General features: G+C 34.3%; 1 protein-coding gene across 2 annotated transcripts in view; it reads right to left on the reverse strand.

Annotated features, from left to right (window-relative positions):
* CENPP (centromere protein P) overlaps positions 1 to 11315 on the reverse strand; it is a 139974-nt gene that overhangs the window by 47462 nt on the left and 81197 nt on the right. The gene's annotated exons all lie outside the window — the stretch shown is intronic.

An 11315-nucleotide genomic window follows, 5' to 3' on the forward strand; every position in this document is an offset into this window, starting at 1 on the left:
CCACTGGTTAAATCATAAGAGAACTTTGAGAATCTGCCTGAGTTGCTGTTTTGTGCACAGGGACATACACATCTGGTAAGATGAAAACTGCAAAGGTGTCCAACAAATAAGGTTGTTACCATGAAAGCTTGGATAGCTTTCTGAGTTTGAAGCAATAATTAGAGTGAATGTTTCCTCTAAGATAATGTATAAGCACTTCCTTTTGAAAAAAGGCAAGAAATAATAATAATAATAATACAGAAATTAATAGTAATTTCAGTTGAATCTAAGTGAAATTGCTATTATTTCTTCCATGTGTTGAGGCTGTTAGAACCTTTACATTCCCCAAAATGTAGAGCCCATAGTAAGTGCATACTGTTCTCCATTTTCTGTTTCAGTTTAATGAAGAATAAAGAGATCCCCTGCTGTCAAAGCTAGAAATCACTCAGCTTTGCCCCAAAAAGAAGTTTCAGGCATGACTAGTAGCTTCCTAATGGCCCAAGACAACAAAGTGAATTTCACCCAATTAATTCTGTTTTACATAACACTATAGAGAGTTGCTGACACCATTTCTGAATTTTGATTCTGAAACACACATCATGCTTTCACATACTGCAAAAATACCTTGGTGTTCAATAAGAAAAAAAAAAAGATCAGAGCTGAAAAATATGATTTCATCATTTCTCTACCAACAACTTGGTTGCTATTTTACAAAAAGAAACTTTTAATATTTCTCAAGGGGCAACCTTTTTTAAAAAACTATATCATGGCAACAAAATAAACAGTTGGTCATTTCTGTTTTACAGTAACACAAATGTTAACTAGTTGAAACTCTCATGAAAAATATTTTCTAATTTGAAATACTATGTGAAATACTATGTTCTAACACACGTACTTTTCAGAGAATACAAGATTACAGCCAGCAAAATATTAGAAATATGAGAAGATGCTACCAAAATAATTTTACACAATTATCATGATGACATCGATACAAAGCAATTTTCAACAAGCAAGTCTGTAGATTGTAAATTTACAGAGCTAGACAATATCTGGTGCTCTGGAAGTTGGAGGCTCCTTAAAGTAACCCATGAAAACCTCTACTTGTTTGGAGGTGGTGGCACTTAACAGTGTCACTGCAAGGAATTGCCTCCTTGGATTTACAGCCTGAAACAACATGCAAAGGGTCACTCTTTCTGTTTAAGTGTAGAAAAGCAAAATGAGCATGCAGTATCAACATACATTATAACTTTTATACAACTATTTATTGCTAAAAATATTTATCAAGATTATGGAAGACCAAAATTCAGGCCAAATCAGTGCTTAGAGGAGGGTCAGAATAACACTACGACCATCTTGTGGAATGTCCTAACCACAGAGGTGAAGTTCTTTGGAAAGAACGCATGTGTTTAAATTAGACACCTACTTTTAAAGCTTTTTATCCATGCAGGAGACACATAAAGATTCAGTGGACCAGAAATGGCAGTCAACTGTGCACCCTAACCTCATTTGGAGGAAACCCTGCACAATAGCCTTACTGTCTTCTTGAAAAGAGATAGAAGTATAAATGGCAATCCAAAAAGACTAGTTCATAATAATATGCTTGACTCATTCAAAAGACAAACATTTCTGTTTTCTAATGAACAAAAGAGAGTGCCCTGCTGGTATTCTTTATTTAGTAACATTACCCTTCTATTATAGATAGTCACCATTGAATCCCAAATTCTCTATTTCAAGGGAAAAGGCTTTAATTTTATTTCTTTTGGCATCTGAAAAATACTTTAAATGGGGGGAAAAACAGCAGACATGAAATAAGAGCTCTTGTTTAATGATGTCAACAACTTCTGTACAGTTGCGAGGCCCAAAATATTGTGGAAAAATGTTGGAACTCATTTTCCATCTAAAAGTAGGGAAGACGTCAATTACAAAACTCCTAAGATGTATTAAACAGATCTCCCTTTCAGACAAAGAAGTGATCGTCTCACCAATGTGCTTTTTCTTCCCTAAAATATATACTCCTAATATAAATTAACACAATACTTAAAAGTTTTATACTGATTCAGGCATTAAGCCGCTACACCTAAATGTTATCAAGAGTAATTTCAATGATTTTGCTCCAACTGCTAGGGTCATTCAATGGAAATACATTCTTCTGATGATACCAATGTACAAACTACGAAGTATCATTACATATGTCATGTTCCTTGCTAACTGACACCCTGCCCCCTGTTGGGATAAACCCATAAATATTTAGTGCTGTTTTTTTTTTTTGTTTTTTCTTTTTTCTTTTTCTTCTTCTTTTCACTTAAAGAAGTGAATAGAGAATATTGAACATAACATTTCAAAAACTTCTTTCATTACAGATGTTGCAGGATGAAAAAGTTGTAACAGATACCACTTGACTAAATTACCTTTGGGAAAACATTATATAGCATTTTGCATTATCTGAAAGAACTTACATAGTCAAGTACTGCATAAAACACTTTGGATCATACTGTAAAACAATTCAGGGTAAGTTATGATCCGCTTTATGATACTGAAATACTTCAGCTAGTAAAGCAAAACTAAGCCAACAGACATTATGGTGTCAAATTTTTCACACAAAAAATAATCAGTCTTAAGGGAACAGCATAAAAAAAATCAAATTATCTCGGGGTGAATCTCAAAACTAAACAGAACAGCTGTCTTAAAAATTGCAGCTTTCATTTGCTTCAGGGAAACTAAAAGCAAAGGAACGTAATAAACTCCAGAACCCTTTCTCCATGGAACTATATTTGGTTATTGTCAAAGACAAGAGACTGGACTAGATGAGCTCTGATTTAATCCAGTACAGCTGTTCTTATGCTCTTATGTACTTTATGCATAGCCCTGTCTAATTGTTGCTGTGAACACAGATTATAAAATTTCCCAATACACAATCTGGGCACTGCAGTGAAGTTTCTTGCAATACTACAGGACTATAATAAAATACAGGACTGTATTAAAAATTCCCAGCACGGAATTAACTTTCCCAGGATACTGCATGATATAAATGAAGGGGAATCTCATTTGAACAGGGAAGTGGGCTACAGAGCTGGTGACAACTTCACTTCCCATCACTGTCCAGGAGCTGTGTGCTGGTCATATTCAAGTTCACACAGATTATATGAATCACTTTACAACATTCACACGCTAAACCTAGAAGCGAAATTGGACCTATATCCCATACAGGTCTGTCTTTGATATCCATATGTGTCACTACAGAAGGCTATAGCCCTCAAGCTCTGTCCTTGTGACTAGAAAAAAAGCCATTTTTACTTATTTTCACACTGGGAGTTCTATCAGCTATCAGTTTTATCAGCTGGGAGTTTTAGTTTTATGGGTAATGAGGTTTATTTAGGGCATTAATTTCAAAGCTGTATATTCAGAAACTGAATTTTTTTTTCAGTCTGGGGAAATGCTGATGTGCAGCACTACCAAGCAGAGCACCATATTAATCTCAAGAAAAATGAAAAATATTCTTTCCTCCCCAGATTGCAGCTTCCTCTTATAAATTTCAATTTCATTTCTATGGAAGGGTAAAAGTACACAAAACTATGCTGGATATAATAAGGAGCAAGGCTTTGGGTGGAAATGCCTGAACAGTGCTTGTTTTTCTTAAGGTCCAATGACTATTGTACTAGGCTCAAAAATCTGCCTGGTGTCTGGGACATAAACAGGATTAGCTATTCTTGTTTCCCATGAATACTAAAAGGCAATGACATTCTTGCCATGTGCTTCAGATCCAGTCCAATGAGTCTGCCACCTATAACAGCTACACTTTCTCTACACTCTCCACAACAAGTGAACAAACACTGAAGAGTTGAGTGAATTCCCCGAAGCAAATTCTTCCAGTCTTCCCGAGCCATTCCATTCATTAAATGGATTTTTTTTTCCACGGATTTATGAATTAAAGTAAACAAAAGCATTAATGCTTGCTTCTTTTAAAATGTTCATCTTCAAAAACATTTACTACACGATGTCTTCTTTAATAGGCTGTTATGTAAGGAATTTCTTAGTGCCACTGAGTAAATGATTACTGTGGTTTCACAGAATTTTAATTTCAATTTTGTTTAATTCTTCGTACAAGATACAGATATCCACACAGTTACTAACTATAACAATTTTTATTATTTGTACCTTCTGATTTAGGTTATTTGTATATATGTAGTGTTGATAAGCAGAGTTATCAAGACCAGCTAATGTACCATCTTCTACAAAGTACTCTGAAACAGTTCTGTTAATTCAGAAAAAAAATAATTTTCATTTCAAGAGTGTAGTATTATGAGTATTTACACAGAAAAAAACGTATCCTTTGCATGCAGTATTTGTAAAATAAATCCATCTTTCTCTGTGGGAACTTTTCATATGATAGCCATTCCTAGGGAAAATATATAAAAGCTGACCTATTTTTTTCCACAAGACAGATATTTTTCTCAAAGGAATAATACTGAACACAGCTGTGGAAATACTAGATATTCAACAACACTATCAAACAAGACAAGAATCTTCTAAGTGAATTATGCAATTATACGTTTAAAGGATTAAAATTAGGAAAAAGGATTAAATTTGACTTCATTTTTTTTTCCACAGTGATTTCTCCAAACTCCTGAAAGTTGGCTATTCCATTACATCTTATCCTCCAGTCTCATGCTTTTCGTTCCTTCATATTCAGAGAAGGCCCTTCTGAATATTTCATGGTTCATAACCTTTTTAAAATTAATATTATTTGTTTAAAAATACATACATACATACATACATATATATATGTCTTGCTTTCTTCTAATGGAAGATGGTTCTGAACTTCAGTAAAAGTTGATTCATTACCAGGGAGAACTCTTCTTCCATTTTTATCAGGAAAGTTTGGCTCTCATAACAGAGAAACTCAGGAAGCAAGACTTTTCCTCTTTCAATTAGACCAATTATAGTCTACATAAATCATTAAAACCTACGACGCTTTCTTGCATATTTCCACAGCTGTACTGTACATGTTTCATTCCGTATGTCCTTTAATTTTGAGACTGTCACCCACTCGTTTCATTTGTTACCTCTTTCTTTCTTTCTTTTTTTTTTTTTCTTTTTTTTTTTTTGCATTGGAAAACACAAAACTATTATTCTTCGTTTTTTGGTGATGCATGGATTCAAACAGACCTGTGTTACATACATGGTGTCCTTATTTTGAAGGCTATTTGGTAATGCCACAAGTGAAAGAAACATCAATTAACTGTGTTTTAGCTGAGATAAATTTTTGAGGTAAATCTTCTAAGCAAAGAACAGCCCGTGGTTTAAGTGAGACTACATGCATCTTTTACCTTAGTTGTAAAACATCTTATACAGAAATTGTAATAAAAAGAAAAAAAACACTAGTATAGTTGCAGCCTGAATCATATGCAGACAAATTACCAAAGATGTAGTTTGCCTGTTTGAAAACCAACAAACAAACAAATGTTACACATTGGTAAGGAATGTACTTTCCAAAGTCAAAGCTATTTAGCACTGCCGACAGCAAACCGAATGGAAATTACCATTTTGTGTAATACAAGTGTTCAAGAAAAAAATCATAGCCTCTGCTTTACAAATTGTTCTACAAAGAAAAGATCTCATTTTCCATACCACAAGTTAATATGGAATTATGATATATGTTTTTCTTTCAATTTACATAAGCATTTCCACTGAGTGGTAAAAGTAACTTCTATCATTAGTGAATTTCTATCTACAATAAAAAGCAGTGTAAAACCATCCAGGCAACCAAACATCTTAACTAATGCATTCCTGTATTTTCAACCAAATAACTTGAAAAATAGAACATCAAGATATCTGTCCAACAACTCCAACTCTCCAACTTCTCTGCTAGTTTCTATGTGGTATTTTAGCTTAACTGACAAGTTTTTTTACTCTTAGGTTTTCTTTGATTTTCTTGGTAACTCTGCTGTAACACCTACCACACCACAGCTCTCCATGTGTAGTGGCAAGCAAGACTGAGCCAACACAGGTTCCAACAGCCGCAGACTTTGGCAAGGCCTTTGATGTTTTTTTAAGTCAAAGTAGCCACTTTTAGGAAAGGCTAGAGAAGAATTCATCTTTTTGAGTATCACATACCCACACGGGGAATATTGGCAAGAATGTGCCTGTTACTTAATACATGCAAGCTTTATTTTTTTAAAATATGTAAGTGCAACTAGTATGAAAAGCTGCAAAACCTAAAAATATTTTCATAGAAAATATTAGATCTAGTTATTTAATTATCATGTTATCTCATTTTCATAGAAAATATAGATCTAGTTATTAGATCTGTTACAGTACATCATATATTGCAAGGTTTTCTTCATTTACACATTTAGTTTCTGTATTTGTACCTTTTCTTCTTACCTTTACTTGTGGTTTCCCCCACAGGTGAAACAGGAAAAGAGCACATGCTAAAAATCAGCATTATATGAGCAGTTAAAGTAACGTTAATTATTTTTTTTTTTCTTTTTTTTTTTTTTTTAAATGCCAACTTGGAAAAAACCCCTACATATTACCTAGTACCCATGATTTCATGATTCCATAATTACATGATAAAATAGTATTAAAACTATAAGAGCTGTGGTTAACTAAAAATGAAGCACACTCTTTCAGAGGTGTCCCAGCCTCTTTAGTGTTAGACCCAACCTAGAAGGACGGATACTGCTACTGTGCCAATGGCAAACAAACGAGACACTCCTACAGAATTCCCAGGAGCAAAACATGCATCTGAGAACACAGGCTAGATTAAGTAATATGGTAGGGCATGCACTCCTTTAGTGAGCTAATAGCCTTTTTTCTATTAGTAATGTTTCTGAAAGCTTTCACTTCAACTATTCCACAATAACAAACTGCTTGTTTCAAAACTTGCAAACGGAGTTTGGAAATCTTCCTAGAAATACTGTTACTTTTTCCAGCTACAAAACAGTATATGCTCAAAGTGCATGCAACCAATTTGCAGACCCATGTTCTTCATTAGACCTAAAAGTGCAAACTGTTGACAGTTACTATGCTATAGATGTCATATTTACTGCTTTCATTTTTAATAGTTTCTATCGTAAACTGAGTGAAAGTCATCTTCTATTGGATCCTTGAATTTCTACAGTAATACACATTACTTTTGCTGATAAGCAATGCTAGAAGAAAGTATGACACCAAATTAAATTATCTTTGCAGTCTGGCATACTCTGAATACTTTTTTTTTTCTTTTTTTTCCCCCTTCTGTAATACAAAAGACTAGATGGACATATTTTTTTTTTCTTACAACTACCACAATTACCAATTAAATGGAAGTTGATGACAGATATTGCTTTAAATGCTGTTTTTAGGTTCTGAACAATATGAATCTGTCAAAAGGTTGCATATTAGAAAACTATCATTTACACTTCTATATTATTCATACTGTTAAAACAACAGGAAAAATGGAAAAAATCAGCATATCCTTTCTTTGCAGGTGACCAGGTTTTATTAAGTTATTAAATTTTAACAGTAAATACTTGATATTCTATGAGGAAATGTTGTGCTCAGTCAAGTTTGTGTTCAGAAACAAAAAATTCTCCTTATTATCTGAGTGATTCAGTAGTTTGGCACTGATTGCAGAACTTTTCATTTTAACTACTGTTTGATTTTCCATGAAAGAATGTCTGGTGTTTCCAAAGTCTGTAAGAAAGATAAGTATCCGTATTCCATAAAAATGTCATCTAACACTATCCAAACTTGTAAGTAGCACCAACAGCAAGACTAACAATTGACATGTACCGAAACCAAAACTATTTCAAGACCTTCATCCATCAAGCAGGTTATTTTTCAGGCTGAGCAGACTGCTGATCCAGTTAAATGCACAAACTTTGTACAGGATCAAGGAGATCAGCATCAAGATGGGGAGAAGCTGGCCGGGGATTTCTTAAGCTGGGGATTTCTTAAACTAGCATTCCCACCCACACCAAGAAATTTGTATTCATCTATAGCCTAAGGTAGAACAAAGCTAACTTACTCTCCTAAGGCAAGGCAAACCAACTGCAAAGATGAAAAATAAAACCTGTCTCTTCAGGTTACTACTCTGCCTCTCCGGTCAGTCATGTCTGCCACAGTACTGCATGCATAAAACACTACAAATATAGGAAGAAATCTTATTATCAGTCAATGTCAGCAGCATCTGATAAGTCTAACAATCATGTGGGAGCATGTACATGCACACCGGACTTTATAGCTCCTCTAACACCGCAAGCTATGACTTGACTTTCAGGATTGACATGTTGCTAATAAAGGCCAGACTGTAAAATGAAACAGAGCACTTTGTTGCAGTTTCTAAATCACCTGCCAAAAATATGTGAAAAAGTACACGCCAATTAACAAGTGACAGTTAATTCATACAAGCTAATAAATAAATATGATTATTTAATATATTTACATATAAATACTGAGGAGTCAGGATGAAGCACAGAAGCAGCAGAGGACAGTTTTTCTGAACTCAGCTAGTTTGAATGGTGTAGTTCAACTGCAGCCAAAACACAGCTAAACCCAAACTGTGGGACTGTGCTCCACATGGGCTGCTTGTGAGCATGAAAGGAATATGTCATCTTATTAAAATGTGATGGGCAGTCTCCAAGACAGATTTTTGCAGTTGATGTTAGATTCATCACTTTATGTAAACCACATTTATAAACAGTGCTAGTCAATGAAAAAGTATTTGTTTTGCCTTACAATAACAAATATATACAAGATCCGCTTAAAAAAAGACTGCAATGTAAACATAACCCACATATGGCAGCATATGCTTGACTACTCAAACATATCAAGTACTAGAAACATAGTTACTTTTGATGAAGAAAATGAAGATAGCATTTTATTTCAATGCTGTGACAAAGTTAAATATAAAACACCATCCAAACTTTTTTCATTTGCATATTTCACCATGGTGAAAGGCAGTATTCGGAACCATGGTTTCTTGGATATATTTCTGTCCTTTGACTCAGAAATTATTCTCCACTATTTGTATATGTAAGTCAAGCATTTCAAGGCAAGATAGAACTAATATTCTACCAATTCTTTCACTGCTGGAAATAAAAACCACTGAAAGGATCCAAAGATTAACCCCCAATAAACTTTTACTTATTTAAACATACAATATACAGGAGAGTATACACACAGTTGCTTGCCTCTCTCAAAATAAAAGACTCTCTCAAAATAAAGCCGCAACACCATGGATTAAATGACTATGACAGACATATTTTTCTGTCAGGCTATTTAAAAACCAAATCTCACTGTTCATGCAACAGCAGGAGCAATAACAGCATCTCCAACAGTATCATCTCCAATCAATTGCTATGTAACAAATCCAAGACAGCATTATTCCCTCAAAAAGCTGCAGCTACATCCTTTGACTAGCCACTATACATTCCACAGAAGTACACTGTAGTCTTACCCAAAAAAAGTGAGAGGAGAATTGAACCAAGTACCTAGCATCAAGTCACTCATTTGCACACTCCAGCTTTCATTCAGAACTCTACAATTCTCCTGCTGTGTTGGCTCATGTAGTGCCATTGGGTCCAAAAATTAAAGTATATTGGAAACAGGGATCCTGGAGAGGAATTCTGCAAGAGTAGTTAGTTTTTGTAAATTGGAAATATGCTGCAAATGTTTAAAAGAACTGGCTCATAAATTAGATTGAAAACCACTGGCCTATTTTAATTTTTAGTACTGCTATTAACAGCCAGCGTCTAAAGGTCAGAATTTGGTAGTCAAGTGACCTAAAAAGGTGACTTTGGGGTATTTTGTTTTAGCATGCAATCATATTCATAATGAAAATATGAAACCTGTATTTTGAAGTACTAAACAGGTTTATTACAAGAACAGTATGTCAATGGAAGCAATAATTGTTTCTATCATATTGATATGATAAATGGTACAAAATGAATGAATAATTCATTATAATATAGCATGGTGACATTTCTTCCAGATGCTACTACTGTTTGTGTCAGCTTCATAAGTATGGCTATGACTGACTTTATAGACAACAGAATGTGTTTCTATCATGAAAATCAACCAAAAAGAGAAAAGTTTTAAAAATATCTAGCCAAAACTGGGATGTTGCTAAACACCAGGAACATGGAGCATTGTTGCAAACAAGGATCAACCAAAACCGTTGATTCAACACCTTCATATTGAAATAAGTGAAAAAGAAGAAACCAATACATTCATATCAGAACCCTCAGACTCTCCTCTCTTCTATTAAAGAGCCAAGAAAATGTTGGAGTTTTTTTTAGATAGCAATTTAATACAAATTTGCTCAAGTAAATGCATCCAAACCAACCTATTCAAAACACAGGGGTGTTTGCTTAGGAAGCTTTGGTTTCTAAATACAGGCAAGAGAGTGCAGATATATGCAATTTGAGATTTCAAAAGAGTTTAAGATTATCTCTCAGATTTTTATGTGGGAATATGATTGCTCTTAAAACTGTAATTTCATTCTTTGGGAACTGTGATAGGGAGAATGGTTCTCATCATTCATCTACTGGAACTGAAGCACATGCAAAAACAATGCAGGAGGTAACACAAGCCTTATCTTGTTTGGTATGACAGCACCAAAGTTTTAATTTTGGGCACAGTATCTTTTTCTTCCTTAAGAAAATAATGGTAGACGAATTAACTAACACGTGACTTCAACTGTCATTTTGCAAACACCACCACTTTACACATAGGTTAAAATAAAATTTCAATCTGTATTTTCCTGCAGCAAGATCAGAGTTTTAACCCTGACAGGAACTAATTAAAGAAATAGATGTGTCAGATGTGCACAAAATCAGGTAGATATAATGTATTGTAAATTTAAAGACACAAACTCTGATACTTCTGCTTTAGGTAAACTCAGTCATACAGTTCTGAATCAGGCAGAAGTAGGCAGCCTACTCAAGGTAAACACCAAATAAACCAGTTTCTATGCATTGTGCTGGGCATATAAAACAATAAGTCATTGCAAATTCTCAGGGAGTTTATTTTAAGTCCACAACTCCTTATCACAGAATATTGCAAATACTGCCTCTGTTTTAAAACAAAGATATGCTTAATTTCTCATATACAGTAGAAGTTAACTGCATTGACTAATAAAACCTGATCTGTATTTTATGTGCTTGAACCATCTCCCCTAGCCAGACAATAGTCTACTGAAAGCAAGGGCAGCATTTATACAGCACTACACAACAAAGTACTAAATTTGTAACTTTAGAAAGGTTTGGTTACAGGCAGATCACTCACTACAGGCTATTGGTTTACCCTGCCACTGGCTATAGTTTTATACTTTTATTAGTGGCATACTTTTT

This window comes from Aythya marila, assembly GCF_965140915.1.
Source record: "Aythya marila genome assembly, chromosome: 10".
Lineage (NCBI taxonomy): Eukaryota > Metazoa > Chordata > Aves > Anseriformes > Anatidae > Aythya > Aythya marila.